Raw genomic sequence first — 19,034 nt, 5'->3', positions numbered from 1 at the left:
GACTTAGACCCTAAGCGACAGCAGGAAGGCATCCCAAGAGGTTAGAAAATGAGTGTTCAAAGCCCTCCAAGGGCAAAGAGATGGCTGGGTTTTGCTACAGGGTTACATTGGAAGTAAAAGAGTTAGATGTGATAAAGAGGTGGGTTGGACAGACAGATCATAAAAAGCCTCAGACGCCAGGTTAAGGTGTTTAGGACTTTCTTGGGGAGTAACAGGAGCCTTGAAAAGTTTTGAAACGAGAATTACAAGATTGATACATGTGTAAAAAGGGAAAAGTGAAAGACTTGACATAGAGTAAGCACTTAGGAGTGTCAGGCATCATGTCAACACCATATTTCTTCTTTTAATCCTCAAAACAGTATCATTTTGGGCATGAGCAAGTTGAGTCACAGCAGGGTGGTGACTTGCCCAAGACCCCAGTGGAGCTCAGATGCAAGCACGTGCCAGTAGCAAAGTTAATGCCCTGCCCATCCTGCTATTTAACCTGAAGCCCACCTCCCACACCATCATCTACTTTCCTCCCAGTCAGAACCGTTATTTTAAGAACAGGGCATGTAATGTACATTGCTTTTAGGGTTGGAAAGCAGGCAGATTAACCACAAAACTTTCCAATGCACAGGGCACCTCTAAAAATATCATTCAGCCTTCTAAACAAAGCCATATGTAAATTGGTTCTTGATGTCTGTATTAGTCCATTCTCACACTGCTCATAAAGACACACTTGAGATTGGATAATTTATAAAGGACAGAGGTTTAATTGACTCACACAGTTAAGCATGGCTGGGGAGGCCTTAGGAAACTTACAATCATGGCGGATGGGGAAGAAAGCACATCCTTCTTCACATGATGGCAGGAAGGAGAAGTGCTGAGCAAAGAGGGAATAGCTCTTTATAAAACCATCAGATCTCATGAGAACTCACTTACTATGACGTGAACAGCAGCACGGAAGTAACAGCCCCCGTGATTCAATTACTTCCCACCGGGTCCCTCCCACAACATGTGGGGATTATGAGAACTACAATTTAAGATGAGATTTGGGTGAGGACACAGCCAAAACATATCAATGTCCTTTCTTATTACAACACAGTCAAAGGGTCAAGTTGGGAATTCTCCTATTATATCCTTTAGTATCAAAGTAACCAATGATCATAATTTACACATAAAGCTGCAAAAATGTATAGGGGACATAGTGGTCCTGGTAAGTAGCCACCCCAACATCGACTATATTTTTAACACAATATGAACAGCTGCTCTCAAATAACCTCTGCTCCCCAAATCCAACAAGATCACCCAGTATCCAGGAAAATACAATGCTATTTTCTGTGTTTGCCTTTAAATGACAGAGTAAGTCATGCTATTATCATTTGATCTTTTGATCTAGCTGCTCTTCTATAATTTCAGGTATATTGAAAAAAATGAGAATAAAAATTAGGTTGAAAGAGTTAATGCCCTTAATATATAAAAATCAAAACATACCATGCCATATGCCAGCAGAACAACTCATATTGTTAAATGTGCTCTCCTTCAAGGGCAAAGATTTTGGTATTTTGGAAGCAATAATTACAAGATTACTTTCAATAGTCTAGAAAATTATGTGTGTACTCTAAGATACAATTGTGGCTAAAGGTTTGTTAGAAGAGAGACAAAACTACTGAAAGCATCACTTCTATTCAATGCACTTGCTGTGCTGTGCACCTACTGTATGCTGGCACTGAGACCTACGCTGGGACTAGATAGATCAGGATAAGCAAACTGAATCACTTCAGGGGATGCTAAAATCCCCTTAAAACTAACGAGGGTGTAAAAAACTTTTTCTTTTTGACTTCAGAATCAAATTCTGAGAGCCATTTCTTTGAAAAATAGGCAGCATACTTTTCACTTCCTTGTCTACTGACACCTCAGGAAATCATGTGCTGTGGCTTTTCTGTGAAATTTTCCCAACACAGCCTCTCTCTTCTACCTTCCAAAGGCAGTGGGGTGGAAGTGGGAAATATGTGCAAGTATGTACTCATGCACATGCGTGTATGTGGTTGTTCAGGATTCCTCCCTTTTTGCTCTATAGATACATTATACTTTTCACAATGCAGCATAATTGTTGCATATAGTTCTTATCCATTAAACAAACTCCTTCGACGTATATGCTGTGTCTCAATGTATCTCTGTTTTCCCAGGCTAGGAACAAGGCCCAGCGTTGTTTCTTACATGTTTATTGAGTGGATGAATGATTGTTTCAACTGTGAGCTTTGTCTTCAGGCTCCAGAGTGTTTGACAGTGAAAATATTCCTCATGGTAGTACAAGCAAAAACTTTCAAAAATTTATATGCATGTGTACAAACAGATTTCAGGACAGGCTTATTGATGTATAATTTATATACAGTTAAGTTCTCCCTAAGTATTGGCAATTGGATACAATTGAGTAAGAGCAGGTGGTTCCTACACACTTACCAGGGCCCTGTTCTCAGGGACTCTAAATGAATGGAGGGACAGTGCGGACTAGGAACCTGGATTTTTAATATCTTCTCAGGTGATTCTGGTAAAAACTTGTCAAGAGTCCCTGAAGCAGATGATGCTCTGCCACTATATTTTATATTTCCTTTCCTTTTCTCATCCCCACGCCCATCCATCTCTGTCAGTCAACTATTAATACTGAGGATTAAACCAAAACATTTCTGCTCAGCACCATACTTGGAAATAAAATCTAGGTACTCAGCCACTTGGCTGGAGTCAACTATAATTTTTGGTTATTTAGCAGAAATACAGCTGCTAAATGACATTTTGAAATGAACATGAGATATCCACTTAAAGCAATAAAAAGGCTTTTATTTATTTGGGATAAAAGGATTGTGATTGGGGCCTCTAAGTGTGTGTTACTGCAGGGAAATGGTGGGGTAAGAGATGAAACCAAGCCATTCACAACAACGTTGTTCTAACTCCAAATGCACCATCACACCTAAAGTTTTTTAAATGGTGGATTTTAGGGGATCTGTGAATAGTGAGGTTGACATCAAGTCAAAATCCGAGGAATACAGCACTGAAGGGTATTTAAGAAAATTCATTTGTATTACAGAAGGGCTGGCTTTGCAGTACCATCCTTCAGTTAATGAAAGATATGAAAAAAATATGATCTTCTCTAGCCTTCACTTAACTAAGAATGTTGGAAGATGTGGGGTTATGGCCTCTAATTAACAATATGGGACAATCTTTTCCCCATTTGAATTTCAGTTCTTACAGATCAGGGTTTGTATTTGGGTAAAGTCTATCACAACAAACCCCAGGAGTCTGTCACCATTCTTTTGTCATTTCTTCCTCTGAGATTGTGATTATAATCTAATAATTCAAGTAGTGGGGTCAGTGGTCAGAGACTTGACATTTAGTGAAAATGGAATCTAACCTTTACTGATATTTCATTGTGAATGATACTCAAAATGGGACTGATGTATTGGGAGAGTATCTGACTAGTTAGAAAAAAGAAACTGGCCAGGCGCAATGGTTGATGCCCATAATCCCAGCACTTTGGGAGGCCGAAGTGAAGTCAGGAGTTTGAGACCAGCCTGGCCAACGTGGTGAAACCCCATCTCTACTAAAAATACAAGAAATGAGTCGACCATGGTGGCACACACCTGTAATCCTAGCTACTCGGGAGGCTGGGGCAGGAGAATCACTTGAATCTGGGAGGTGGAGGTTGCAGTGAGTTGATATTGCATCATTGCACTCCATCCTGGGCAATGACAGTGAAACTCCATCTCAAAGAAAAAAAAAAAAAGAAAAAAGAAACCTAACTGTTGTTAATCAAAACAGAGGTATAACTGGTATAAATACCAGATTAATGCCTACTTGTTTTGCTGAGTCCCTTGGGGAGATTACTAGCTAGTAAATATTTTATGAATCCATTAAGATGGGACTTTAAGAAAGAATGACTTAAAAAAAAAACTCTTGGCTTTGAAAAATGCCAGTGAATTACTTCTAAGAGAAAGAAAATCATGGAAACTCTGCTGTGGAGAAATTTAAAAGTATGCTTTACACTATCATTTGCAGGCAGTGTATGTTGGTCTCACCAGCTGCCAGGACTTGTAGAAAACTGCTGAGCTAGCAGTTATGACCAAACCAAGCATCTCTCTGTAATTAGAGTTAGCTGGTGGGGGGGAAATGGCACAAAGGGGACAGAAATATGGGGTTTCAGACTGGGGGGAGAGCAAAAGAGCAGATCAAGTTTCTTTTGAGATTTAAATGAAAGAACCTAGCTGGGTGTGACCTTGGACTATGTCTTCCACACTGCTGTGCTGCCCAACACCGTAGCCAGTAGCCACACTGAGCACATTTCAAGTGGCTTGTCCAAACTGAGATAGGCTGCAAATGTGAAATACACGTGTAATTTCAAAGACTTGGCACAAAAAGATCTCAGTAATTTAACGTACTGACTGCATGGTAGATGATAATGTTTTGGACATATAATATGTCCAAAATACAAAATTTAAAATTTAATTTCACTTAAAATATAAAATTTAATCTCACTCATTTCTTTCTACTTTCTTCTAACCTGGCTTCTAGATAGCTTTAAATTGTCCATGGTACTTGACTTTGGTTTCTATTAGACAGTGCTGATTGAGATCTTTGCTTCTTCACTTGTTAAATGTGGCTGATGGTGGGATGCTGGGGTGGTTCAGATGGGAAGAGATATTGTGGGTGACAAGGTGACATGTCAGGTAAAGCATTACAGTGGATGCTTGTAGACTGAAAACTTTAGCTTAGGGAGTATGAGGGACAAGCACAAGAGACCCAAGCTAATCAGGTCTTTCCTAGTTTATTTTGTGTTCTTATATACCTGTGACTGGGAAATTCATAAAGATGAGAGGTTTATTAGCTCAAGATTCTGCAGGCTGGCAAGTTCAAGTAGCTATAATGCTGGCATCTGCTCAGCTTCTGAGGAGGGCCACGTGCAGGGTCAAAACATGGCAGATATGTGTGAAGAGGCCAAACTAGGAGGGGTGTCCTCACTTTAGAAGAACCCTAACCATTCTCTCGAGATCTAATTCAGTCTTGGAAGCATGAGAACTCTATCATAAGAATGGCACCCAGCTGCCCATGATCCAAATACCTCCCAACACTGCCACACTGGAGATCAAATTTCAGCATGAGATTTGGTGGGAACAAACCATAGCAAGGTCTATCTGGGTCCTTCCCAATCTCTATGTGCCTCAGGTGGTTAACATGTGAAATGAGAGGCAGGTCCAAATTCTTGCATGATGAAGTAAGTCTGGAGGAGCTCTTTACATGAGCCATTCCCAGTCACTCCAAACTCAAGAATAATTCTGCTGAAAACAAGTAGAATGACCAACAGAGATCTGTAGCCTCTGCCAGGACCCATCTGGAGAAGCGCTGCTATTTATGTTAGATCTGCTTCAGGCCTTCTCGGGGACTGAGCTGACAGAGTTCCTGTGACGTGTTAACACAGTTAAAGACACACAAAGAACAAAGAGTGCAAGATGGGAACAACAGATGTCACACCCTTCTTAAGGACTAGGAAGAACTCAGAAAAGAAAAATCCTACAGATCATGATATGCAGAGGGAGAGGTATTTACTTTCTTTTAAACTTACATATGAAATACCTACTATTGTACTGTTAACCTACCAATTAAAAAATCCAAGATTTTATAACAACACTGTGGCCTATTAAATAATCCAGTTAAATAACACTTCCATGAAACATAACTTCCCCCCTTCGAAAAATCAAACATTCCCCACATCAAAACAGTATCACTTCCCAAGCACATTAATTTCTGTGTAAAAGAAGATGTTAAAAACAAACATCCAAATGACAGACAATGAAAGACATTTATAAACAAAGCCATGGCCTACCCAAGCCTGCCTCAGACAGCAGTAGTGCTGATGCCGAAAACTGGCAACTGGGCTGATGAGTTTCATGTGTCTGAATTAGTCACTGCCATTGAAAAGTCAGGATGGTTAGCATAAAGATCCTGGTTTCTGGCCGAGCACGGCCCACTCGTCTGAGGTCCAGCAGCACCTGCCCTTTAGATGTGGGTAGCATGTGCTTCTCCAGCTGCAGTCTCCTGGCTGACTCTCCTTGTTTAGGGACCTACGTAGTCTGGTAGGTACTTGTGGACTGAGGTAAGAACTCTAGTGGGGGAGGCATGGCCAGAGGGGATGAGAGGGAACATGGAATTGTTGAAAAATCCTGGCTTTAAACCTGATAGATATGGCTTGATCTTAGCTCTCTCATGGAGGCTGGATGACCCTGGGCAAGTCACTTCACTAGTCTAAGCTGTTACAAGGGAAGAAAGTGAAAAATGTTCTACATGTGAGGAGACTGTGTGGTGGGGAGTGTGTAGTAAATGCTTTGTTAAAGTAATTCCTTCTTATCCCCAAGGCAAGAAAAAAAAAAATGTTTAGCCTAATCTATATTACCACAGCAAAATCCAGGTGACCACCAAGGAAATGGTTAGAAAACTATCACTGTAAAAATCTGAAGGCCTAGGTCATATACTACAAATAATTCAGGAAGAGAAAGGAAAGAGTAAAAAATATCAGACAATATCCCAAAGTAATAACTGAATCGGGTGAGGATTATCCATGGTTACTCAAGCCATTGGATGAAAGGAAAGCTGGAGCAGGATGTTCACTAATGACCCATGTAACAGCCTACTGACGATGTATTAATTCAAGGTGCACCTTGACAGTGGTTAGGTCTATGACCATGTTACCTAAGAGATGAAACCTAGCACTGAGGATGGTGGAACAAGGTGACATCTTCTGCCCTCTGATGTGATGCAGTATTAGGTGCATTACATCACTTATAAAGTATTCTTGCCAAAAGATGTTTAACCTCCACTTAATAACAAGCCTCTAGATCTAACAAATTTTAGGAAGAGAAGAGCAAGTTGAACAATGCTGTGAAGAGGCAGACGAGCCCAGAGTATAAGACACTCTATAGCACAATAAACTCTTCAAAAAGTCATTTTTCAAAAGTTATATGATGAATGAAGGAAAAGTTATCAACCAAATTCATCAAGTGTATTTGATCAGTTACTAGATTTTGGGGTCGGCGTGGGGAGAAGTAAGTTATAAAATATTGTTTGGACTATATTGTTGAAATTTGAATATAAATTGAATATTGGATACTATTATAAAATTATTATTAAATTTTTAAGATGCGGAAATAGTATTACAGTATGGTTATATAAAAGAATATCCTTATTCCTAGGAGATGGGTGGTGTAATATTTAGAGGTAAAGTGTCAAGATGTTTGCCACTTTTAAATGGTTCAGCAAAATTTTACATAATATGTATAATTTATATATATAATGAGAAGAGGGAATAAAGCAAATGTTGCAAATGTAGAACAAATGGTGAATTTAGGTAAAGGACATAAAGTATTTGTTTTACAATTCTCCCAGCCAGCAAGTTTAAAATTTTCCAAAATAAAAAGTTGGGAAAGAAACTGGGAGACAGGGAGAGGGAGAGGGAGAAGGAGAGAGAAATACAAAACAGGAAAGGAAAAAAAGGCGAGATAATATCACTACTCCTTCTCTCCCTCTTTCAGAATCCCTTCAACATCTATATTCAGGTCAGTTTCCCTGGGTGTCTTTTCATTCCATATGGTTTTATTTTTACCAATTTAATAAATTTCATTGTGTGCGCATCAAACTGATGCAGCCATTGTCTCAGCTCCCTTGCTGGCTGACATCAAAACTAAAGTTTACACAAAGCTCCAACAGCTCCTGTAAGGATTCACCAGGTAGGTATGAAGTCTGAGATAACAAATAAAAAACTTCTGAAATCAACACCTAATTTGCTATCAGGATGGTTTTTAAGCCAGGTAGATGTGAGGCTGTGGTTAGAGCATCCTACTGGGCTCTCATCTTTTCCAAAGACAGTACTCTCTCTCACACCTGCACTGGACACTGATGGAGACAGGACAGGTACAATACAACATGCTGGCCAGCCAGGCCACTGGGGTTTTAGAGAGTTTATTTCCACACGAAGTGTGCTATGCCTGAGTTCTGGTGCCTGGGGCAGCAATCGTATGACCTGCAGAATAGCCACTCTGAATTCAACTTTCAGGGAGTGAGAGCTCCCAAGAAGTGGAAATGAATTCTGTGATGCCTTTAACACAGAGAGGGCTATAAAGGATGTGGATTCAGACAGTGCAGGTGTGCATCTGGCTCAACTGCATTCTAGTACAACCTCAGGGCAGTGTTTCTCAATAGGGGTGCTATGAACACTGTGCTAGGGACAGCTCTTCACTGGGCAGGACTGTTCCAGGCACTGCAGGACATTTACCATCCCTGCCCCACTTTCTCTTGCATCATGTGCCAATGTTACCTCCCAGTCTTTGTGAGGACAACAAACCCCTCCCCATCCCCCACACACATTCCCAAACGCCTCCTGCCTTAGACATCAGCTAAATTCTCTGAGTCTCCAATTGGCGATAACATTGATTGCCCTGCCTAGGAAGTGGTTTGGGAAGATCAAATGTGCTTCAGCTCCTTTTTTATTTGAGATGGAGCCTGGCTCTGTCACCCAGGCTGGAGTGCAGTGGAGTGATCTCAGCTCACCACAACCTCTACCTCCCAGGTTCAAGTGATTCTCCTGCCTCATCCTCCTGAGTAGTTGGGATTATAGGCATGTGCTACCATGCCCGGCTAATTTTTGTATTTTTAGTAGAGATGGGGTTTCGCCATATTGGCCAGGCTGGTCTCCAACTCCTGACCTCAAGTGATCCGCCCACCTCAGCTTCCCAAAGTGCTGGGATTACAGGGCTGTGCCACTGTGCCCAGGTAGCTCTTTACAAACCTAAATGAGCTATACAAATGATAACCTAATATGCATCTGCACATGCAGCTTGCCATCAGAGGCAGGGCTGTGGGGTGGGACCAACCACCTGGATCCCAGGTGGGAGCTAATACAGTCTTATCTCTCTAGTCATGCGCTAGAATATGTGACAGCTACTTGTTCTGAAAATGTTTCCCCTTAATAAGTGGGAAATTTTGGTTTTTAAGTGTTGCTATAGATAAAAACTACAGCACAGTGTGAATTTTAGAGTGAAAGCAGATGGCAAATACTTGGGCGATTGTAGCAGAGGAGCAGGATGGCCTCCCGCAATGCAGCTCAAGGAATCTGGTTTAGAATGTTGCCAAAACTAACCTGGAATGAAAATGATACTCCTCTTAGTGAGCAAGTGATACAATGATTGTGGAAATTACTTTAGGAATCAAGATTACACAGTAACAGGGAAGAGACACCCTACCCTCCTAGGCACAGGGCTGATTTTCAAAATGATGTGCTTTAGGGATCTGTTCTTTAAACCTGTGAGTGATGCTTATGGAAGGGAATCAGTCTTAGAGGTTGGGCCAGACTGTTGCATGCAACGTCAGATGGAACTGTAAGCCCTGAAAAAAAAGCTGAGAATGGAGACTGGAACAGGGATTCTCACAATTTAGGGTGCATAAGCACCACCTGGAGAGGCTGTTAAGAATAAAGCCACACACCCACCACAGGGATTCCGTGTCATTCTGACAGTCTGGGGTGGGCCAGGATCTGTGCATTTAACGAGCTTTTAGGCTGATTCTGAGGCAGGGGCCCAGAGGCTGCTTGGGGAGACTCACGGACACCTCTCCAGAGGGCTCTCTGGTGGGAGCCTCTGCCTTTAACTCTCCCCATGGGATATTCTGGCTCTCATGTCATGGCCTTGATGACTCGGAATTTAGGTGAAAGCATTTCTCCAGCCCCTAGGTCTGGTTGGGTTTTGGGTTACAAAATTGTCCGTTTTCACTCTTTATCTCGGGTCCTCCTCCCTTGTACACACATTGTGTAAATAAGAAGCTAATTTTATTTTGCTGACTGACAGAAAGTTCTGACCTCTCCTCGAAGGCCAAAAGTCCTAGATATTAACAGAGAAGTGAAGGAGGCACCAAAAGGCTGGGATTGAGGAGGAAGAGCAGGTGAAAGACACAGTCTTTTTCTTCTTTTGAGATGGAATCTTGCTCTGTCACCAAGCTAGAGTGCAGTGGTGTGATCTCGGCTCACTGCAACCTCCACTGCCTGGGTTTGAGCGATTCCCCTGACTCAGCCTACCAAGTAGCTGGGACTACAGGCGCATACCACCACATCCGTCTAATTTGTTGTATTTTAGTAGAGAAAGGGTTTCACCATGTTGGCCAGAATGGTCTTCATCTCCTGACATCATGATCCACCTGCTTTGGCCTCCCAAAGTGCGGGGATTACAGGTGTGAGCCGCCGCACCCAGCCAGCGGTCTTAAAGAACAAAAGTAAAATCAGACAGGTACCTACCCTAGGTCATAAGCCATCAGCAAAGGCATGGAAATGGCCCCTGAGAATCACCTAGGTGGTTGGAGTGGCCCCTGAGGATCACCTGGGGGTTGGAGTGGAGCAGGGGCAGTGCTGGTTGGGACACACAGGGTTGCAAATAGATAGTTTTCCCACAGATACTTCCATAAAAAGATCTAGTGCCAACACAGTGTTTCTATCACTTCTCTCAACTCTGCTTATTAGTCAGTGTTCCTGAATGCCTCCAAATCCCATTCATCTTAAAAACAGTAGACTGATAACGTCTCTGTATCTCTGGACTTGGCCATCTGAAATGAGATCTTTTATCTTCACCTTTTCTGGCTTTCCAGAATACATTTTCATAGCACTCTTGCAAAAGGAAAGACTATCAGAAAAAGAAAAATGATGGGTAGTAAAGTTGAAAGAATATCATACCACAGCTTTTGGTAAGAAAATATTTATGTCCACAAGCACACACCACACCCTTGCTGGGAATATATTACTGGCCCAGAAGCCGAGTGAGTGCATCCTAAAATATACTTCACAAAAAGCACCATTACCCTCCCAAAATAGGCCCTATAATTAGGTAAAGTCTTTTGCAGTGAGTTGTCTCATATCATAAATTGACGTGTTGCTTTAATCTCCCTGTTTCAGCAAATGTAGCCATATTGGGCTAAAAAAGCTCTCAGCGACTCACATTTAAACCAGATTGTGGTGTCACTAGCAAACTGATGCAAATAAACAGCCCTGTGTACCAAAATACTCAATCTCAATCATCTGTAATGAGATCTCTCTCCTCCCTAAGCACATTTTCATCACACCAGAACCGCCTTGATTCAAAAGGAAGGACTAGCCCAGATTGAAATACCGTTTAATCTTAGAGGTCATCGAACGACTAACACATCTGAAGAAGCTGGGGTTGAAATTCAAAATACAAGACAATCTCTTTTGTGTAAATGCTGGGATCATGTTGTGCGAGTCTTGCTTTTATCTTTAGTTGACTGTCATTCCGTATAAGTCGTCAGAGGCCCATCTGTCTGTCTGAATTGATATAGGTCATTTTTTGCTTGGAGTCAGGGGTAATAGAAGAGATAACCTCTTAGCAGCCCTTCCACTCAGATGATTTTCTGAATGAATGTCTTTGTGTTTTTTTAGTGGTATATTTACATATAATCAAATGTTAAGATATTTCAATTTTTAAACCTTCAAGATAATAAGTACTTTAAACAGTTACACTTTAAAAACGACTTACAATCTCAGAGTTTTGTCAGCTTGGCATTGCTGAGATTTCGGGCCTGCTTGTCCTGCATGTGTGCCCGAGTGTGTGTTGCTGATCTATGATATGTATTTTAAGACATTTATCAGCATCCCTGGCTTCCACCCACTAGATGCCACTAGCACACACCCTCCTCCCTCCCCTAGTTGTGACAACCAAAAATGGCTTCAGATATTACCAAACGTCCTCTGGGAGGGCAAAGCTGACCCAATTGGGAACCACTGCTTTCTCTATATGTATTTATGTGTTTATATATCTCTCCTTGGCATAGCCAGAAAAAAGAAACCTAGGCTTTTCAAGGTACTCACCGGTTTTAGTTTGTTTTTGTTTTTTTTTGTTTTTGTTTTTGAGATGGAGTTTTGCCCTTGTTGCCCAGGCTGGAGTACAATGGTGTGATCTTGGCCCACAGCAACCTGCAACCTCTGCCTCCTGGGTTCAAGCAATTCTTCTGCCTCAGCCTCCGGAGTAGCTGAGATCTGCAATCTCATGTGCCACCACATCCAGCTAATTTTGTATTTTTAGTAGAGATGGGGTTTCTTCATGTTGGTCAGGCTGGTCTCAAACTCCTGACCTCAGGGGATCCGCCTGCCTCCGCCTTCCAAAGTGCTGGGTTACAGGCGTAAGCCACCACGCCTGGACTGTTTTAAGAATTTCAAACTTCCTATGACTTGTAATGAAGAGTCGGAATCTGTGATATAGTACTGCCTCTAAAGATTTATCAACAGCACCATGCTGTCTCAGACTGAGGGTGCCAGGACCTGCCTTCATTTCAGACAAGGCCTGTAAAAGGATGTGCTGCGCCTGGGCTCTTTCTTGCGCTGCCATTCTCCTTACTTTTAGGAGCTCCTTTCTTAGAAGACTGCACTAAAGAAATATTTTATGGTCCATTTCCAGACACTCCATACTGATTGTGAAGGAGGAGGACTGGGTGTCTGTTAACAGCATCCACAGAAGCAATGCACCTTCTGTGCTCCTCCTGGGCCAGACCTGTGGGGCAGATTGGCTAGTGCTGGCTGAGGTGCACAGGAGAGGTGTGGGGAAGCAGAGGCCTCCTCATGGAGCTCTGCCAGATGGGGAGAGGTGTGAACACAGCATCAGAGGACAAAGAGGCCAGGCACGGGAGATGGTAAGTTCACCCAGAGAAGAAAAGATGAATGAGGAAGGACAGTGTCTTCAAATATTTGGTGGGCCGGAGCGTTAGAAAGTGAGTGGACTTACTTGGAAGGTGACTAAGAGCAGTAGGTGATTCAATAAATACCACATTTATGCCTTCTATGTACCAGGCACTATCCAGGCACCAAGACTCTAGGATGGAACAAGACCAAGTCCTTGTCCTATGGAGCACATATACTGTATTAATAGTTCAATATAAGAACTGGATTGCTTTTCTTTCCTCCCTCCTCCCTCTCTCCTTTGCATTCCTCACTTTCTTCTTAACAAATTGGGCTAATTGTTCAATTTTTAAATGCTTGTTTTTTTGCATTTGAAAAATTCAGGTTTAATTAACATTCAGGAGAACTCACCCTTTCTAGTGTACAGTTTTGTGAGTTTTCACCAAAGCATACAACTACCACCACAATTAAGATACAGAACAATTGTATCCCCCTACTTCCCAAGGGTTTCCCTGTAGGCCCTAATTGTCCTTTTAATTGAATCAAGGTATCTTGCACAATAGCAAGCTCCTCATCTCTGGAAGAATTTGAATTCCCTTGTCAGGGATTTGGTAGAAGACATTTTTTTGGTAGCAGGGGATTGGGCCAGATAACCCTTGACGCCATGTCCTTCTTTTTGATTCCATGAAAAGGGAGCAAGGTCATCTATAGACATCTGACCATAAATACTGGTCCATCTGCAATGCCACGGCTTCGTCTCCCCTACCATAGGTAAAGGCCCCACCCAAAGGCGAAATTCTTTTAGTCAAAGCTCAAAAATTTCAGCCCAGTAATTGGATCCCTGTGAAGGCTACGTAGTAAGCATTGACAAAAATGTAAAATCAAAAGAAAGGTTTGGAAATGAAAGTGTAAACATGGCAATTGAGGTCCAACCAAAGGTATCATCTACCCCCACCCTTCTTTTCTCACAAATGTGATTCGAAATGACATTAACTCCAAAATGAACAGAGCTCAAACAAGGTGACCTCACTAGTTGTGAAGGTGGCAGGAAGGGAATTAGCCAAGCTTTTCTAAGAATGGGTCACCAGGGCTGGAAAAGATGATAAATATTGCAGGGGTTCCCACAGGTTCTTATGAAGTGAATGTTGGAGGAGGGGCTGTGGTGAGTGCTGGGATGCTCTAGTAACATCAAATGCATATAACCAGCCCATCCCCAGCAGCCCTCCTGCTGGAAGACAAATACGCCTCTTAGTAGCTTGACTTCAGTGGGAAATGCCCAGTTTTCAAATAAGGCTGCTCTGTTCCCAAGAATGACTGGCTTTATTGAGCGCTTACTATGCTCCAGCACTATCTACTTCATTTTATTCTCACAACAACCCTATGAGGTAGGTAACATGCTAAGCCTCATTTTACAGAAGAAGAAACAGGCTCAGAGGGGTTATCTGCCAGAAGGTACAGAACTTACATTTTAACCCAGGTCTCCTGATCCCAAAGACTGTCCTCTTTACCTGCCAGCAAGGTCTGGGTGATTGCTGAATTGAATGTTCTTGGTCTCCCAAGACTACTGTTATGCTGGTCTGTGGGGTGGCTATCAGGCAAGCTGGACTCATAGCTTCCTTTAATTTCCCATTTCCTAGGCTGCCTGCTTTTCTTTCTTTTAATATATGGGTCACAAGGATCTCTTTGCTTTGGAGACTTTATTCTTTTGGTCTGAAAGTTTATTACTCTTATGTTACATGGCTGGCTTAGCACATAAACTGTGAAGGGTGTTCTTTAACCTGCATCCAGAAACTTTCCTAAATCTAGACTTACTATGTTTTAGAAAATTCCATATTGCTTAATACGATCAGCAATAACAAGAGAAAATGCCATACTGTCAGAAAACATCAATTCAATGTCACATTTAATTATAAAATTCCATTCTGCCTGAGTTCAGTGCAGAAGTAAAAGACGCACAGAACCAGGCAATAGCTTCCCTTCCCTAGCACCATTTTACAACAAGAGACATTTGAAGTCAATGTAGCAACACTTACCAAAATTTCCGCCAACGATCACAAACTTTATATACACCACATGTCTTCTAAAACAGCGGCAGGACTGGTCCTGAAAAACAATACCACAACAAAAGAAAAACCACGTCATTAAACAGGAATAATTGAACACATATTATGTTTCTCTCCTGTAAACTGCAGCCTCTTCCTCTGTTTTGGTTGCACATCAATGCACTGAATTTCACCTACGGCTTCCTCTGTTTTTCCCACAAAGATGAAGCCAATTTACAAATTATCTCAGCACTCACTAATAAAAAATTTAAAAACCGGACAATGAAATATACCAGAAATTATGCTTATAAATATTTGAATGTTTAGCCCTTTGAAACACTTGGAGACAAGAGAACAATGGAAAAATGTCTACAGTTAAACTCCTAGCAGATCCCCCAAACCAATTCTGCTTTCCTTTTTTTCCAGTAATATCCTCCCTTCTTGCCTGCTAGCTGTGAGACCCTGGGCAGTTTTCCTAACCTTTCTTTTCTAGGCTTTATTTTATTATGTGTAAAACAGAGATGACTGTACTGACCTCATAGGGTTGCTACGAGGATTATATGATATCAACGAAATAACATATATACATGACATGGAAGGGCTTATAACAGCCTCTGGCATGCAGTAAACCTGAGCTGTGATCATCATTCTCCCAGTTCCTCAGGTCTTTAAACTGACACAGCCTTCCTCACCTCCACTGCAAACCTCGGCTCAGCCCCGCCCCGTAGGAGTCCCACAGTGGTGCTGGGAACACATTGCTTCCCCCTATTCTTGTTACATTCTATCTGGTCAGCACCATGCCTAGCATACACTGGTCTCCTGGCCTCCAGTTTCGTCCCTTCCCATCCAACTCTCAAGGCTGCACAAGGCATCCTTTCCAAATACAACCTATACAGCCAGGCCTTCCTCAGCAGATGAATCTTCCACCACCTCCTACTACCTGCAAATTTACCATCGAGTCATGTTAGCCTGGCACTCATGCTCACACCCAGCTTCCCAAAGTGCTGGGATTACAGGTGTGAGCCACTGCACCTGGCTTCTCATTGCCTTTTCTATCTTTATTTTCCCAACTCAGTATTATGTCTTTTTATTTTTTTAAAAAAATATTTTATTTGATATAGGTATTTTAAATAAATATACTACTTTTAAAGTCAGGCTTTTAAGTTGTCAGGAAAGGTCCTATCTTTTTCCCCAATTTAAAATTCCTTCCACGGCTAATAACACCTTGCCTTACCGCAGGCAAAGCAGGGAGGCACTCATCAAGGCTGTTAAGAGTCCATCCATGGGTAATGGTGCAATCTGCTTGTCCTACACAAGCTCAGGTAATCGTTAATATTATCTCATTGCTCCTTGGCAGCCTATGAGGTCCTAGATGGGACACCTAAGCAATCTATATTTAGACTACAAATTACTGAAGTTAGGCAACACAATATTGTCTGGTTTAACACTTCTCTTTTGAGAGTGAGCAATTAGTCCATGCTGTTGACTGACAGATCTCCTGGGAACAGACTAGCTGTTCAATCATTCTGTCAATATACAGGGCACCTGTGTGACACAAGCACAAGTCTGCCTTCCTGGAGCTTCAAATCTAGCAGCTTTCCCCAGCTAGCACAGAGTAGCAGGTAATCTCTCAACCTTTCAGGTCCTTTGAATAGACAAGACACAACTGGTGATTTCCTGAGCCCACACAATGGGCACTTTGGTGACTCACGCTGGTGAGGCCAGGTACAGTTGCTCTGGCATCTACGAGACCACAATCAAGCTCCAGCTTCTCATAGTCCATAGATGTGAGCCCGTGGTTCTGAGGCAGGTGGATCAAATAGACTGAGCAGTGAAATTCTACGTCCCCTCCTGGGTGATGCTGTCTTTGCACGTGAGGTCCAGGAAAGCAACTACCACAATGACTATCTCAGGAAGGTCTACTCAGCATCTAGCCACATACTTCATCCTGAGCCCGCTGAGCCTGTGATTGCACAGCCTCAGGGTAGACACTGGTCCTTCCATCTTATGAGCCTTTTTCCTAAACAGCTGCAGCTCAGGAATCCTGTGTTATCTTTTGTCAAGCACAACAAAGTAACAGAACAGTTCTTCCTTTTCAAATGAATAAAGCATGATGACTTTCTCCACTGAAAACCACTTATAAGGGCATTGTGATCGTTTGCTTTGGCAGAAATTCAACATTGGCAGCATTTTTCACTCCCAATATCATGACAAGTGACTCTTAGGACAAATAGGGGGGTATTCTCTATTTGGGTCACTCCCAATATCATGACAAGTGACTCTTAGGACAAATAGGGGGGGTTTTCTCAGTCCAATAACCATGACTGATGAGATTTCCACTCGCAGAACAAAGGCTGGACTTGGCACACTCTTTTTATACTTAAGGCTATTTCCATCCATTTCATTTGAATTCGTTCTCTTTGAGACACACCTTTTTGAATTTGTTCTTTTTGAGATATATAGTCTTCATTACTAATAAAAAATAGCTGAATGATAACAAAACAGGTGGCATGACTGTTTTATCTTTTGTTTCCAGAACTGCAATGCCTGTATCACCATAAACGAATGAAATTTTTATGGGTGCTCCCACATAACAATTCTACTTTTAATATATACTACAGAGTACTGTATGGCTCCCAGTTTAAAGTTAAAATGCAAATTACACACTGAAAACAAGCATCTCTAACACAGTTCTCATCTGCATGTGGTCATTCCCTCTTTCTTCTTCCCAACAGAGCCCCCGTATTTCTTTACCCAGTGTCCATCAGCACATGGCAGCACCTTCAGCTGGGAGTAGGGGTGGAACAGTCAAGGTTTTGCAGCGTGCTAACCTGCAACATTCACATCACCTGGGAGCTTGTTAGAGCTGTCAGCTGAGGCCTCACCCAAGCCAGTTGAATCAGAATTGATTTCGCAAGATTCCCCAGGTGATCTTCGTGCATGCCGAAATCTGAGAAGCACTGATCCAAGAGATACCCATTCCTACTGCCAATGATTGGTTTAAGTATAAGCATGTGGCCCAGCACTGATCCAAGAGATACCCATTCCTATTGCCAGTGATTGGTTTAAATGTAAGCATGGGGTCCAATTTAAGCCAATGAGACGTGAAGAAAGTTTTTCTGGAAGCTTCTACTCTTTCGGGAGGCGCTTCCTCCTTCTGAAAGTAGTGTGGAATGTGATGCTTAGAACTTCCACAGCTCTGTTGCTCCAGTATAAGGATAAAGTTAGCCTACAGACAGAACAAACAGGGAAGCAAGAGTGTGGGTTATTGCATTAGGTTGGCTTTGAAGTCTGTGGCATCTCTGGATTTCCAATATATGTCTTATTGTTCAGGACTTCTTGACTTGGGTTTTCAATTACGTGCAGCTGCAAAACATCCTGACTAATCAGTCTCCAACAAAGCATTATAAAAAGAACAGAATGCCAAGGCACTGGGCTCAGTCACACGTGGGACAAGGCAGTACATCCAGAGATCAAAAGCCACAGTTCAGAGACTCATTTTTCTCAGGGAACTGGCCCAATAGTACTTCCAGTCCTGATAACCATGGTACATTTGCACATTTCCAAAAGCTTTCTAAATCAGCCAGTCTAAATGATCAACCGGAGGAAATGCTGAACATTTTCCAAATTATTCTAACCAGGATGGTCAACAGTTGCCTTCCCCAGAAGCCACACTGATATGTCATTTCCTGCAAAGACAATGGGAGACTAATTGCTCAGCTTTAGATTCTAACAGGGAAGGCAACCTGTGACATGTAATTACTGAAGGGTAAGAAAGGAAAAGCTTGAGGCTCTCTGGATCTGTTTCTGGATCTGCTCCAATTACTTGGGGAAAAGGGAAAAAAGAAAAGAGCCAGCTGGTCTGGGAAAAGATTTGAGGGGCTGGCAGCTCACTTAGGCAGCCACCTGTACAATTTTATACATATCATTGGTACTTATTGAAAATCTTTCTGAAGAAACCAAAGAGACCAGCTATTACACAATATCATATGTGGCTGTGGTCTAATCCTGCTTCACACCTAGAAGTGATCTAGTCAAGGAGAAATGGATGTCTGAATAGACCTATCTCTTTGGTGTGTCCTAACTTCTTAGCCATAAGAGCATATTTCTGGAGTTAGGTTTGTTGTATTGACTTAAGAATGCGCTTTCTATCAAGGAGTGGAACACTGATTGGTTCTCCACAGGATGTTCCCAGGTTCTATCTCGAGACTCAGAACTCATTCTCTCTCAATACCGTTTTGCTATCTCTTTCCTGGTACATACACTTCCACTGTCCCAACTATCATCCCATGGGGTAA

The 19,034-nt window shown here is 42.1% G+C and overlaps 1 protein-coding gene across 6 annotated transcripts in view; it reads right to left on the bottom strand.

The window, feature by feature from the left end:
• Positions 1 to 19,034, bottom strand: part of FYN (FYN proto-oncogene, Src family tyrosine kinase) — a 218,201-nt gene that overhangs the window by 109,846 nt on the left and 89,321 nt on the right. For all 6 annotated transcript variants that reach the window (XM_032274998.1, XM_032275006.1, XM_032275001.1 and 3 more), the window contains one exon: positions 14,728 to 14,797. The gene's annotated coding sequence lies outside the window, so the exon portion shown is untranslated. The remainder of the gene's footprint in view (positions 1 to 14,727; positions 14,798 to 19,034) is intronic.

This window comes from Sapajus apella, unplaced genomic scaffold (assembly GCF_009761245.1).
Source record: "Sapajus apella isolate SASKATOON/1434 unplaced genomic scaffold, GSC_monkey_1.0 scaffold6, whole genome shotgun sequence".
Lineage (NCBI taxonomy): Eukaryota > Metazoa > Chordata > Mammalia > Primates > Cebidae > Sapajus > Sapajus apella.
Note: the sequence above shows the minus strand (reverse complement) of the source record. Positions and strands in the feature narration are given on the sequence as shown.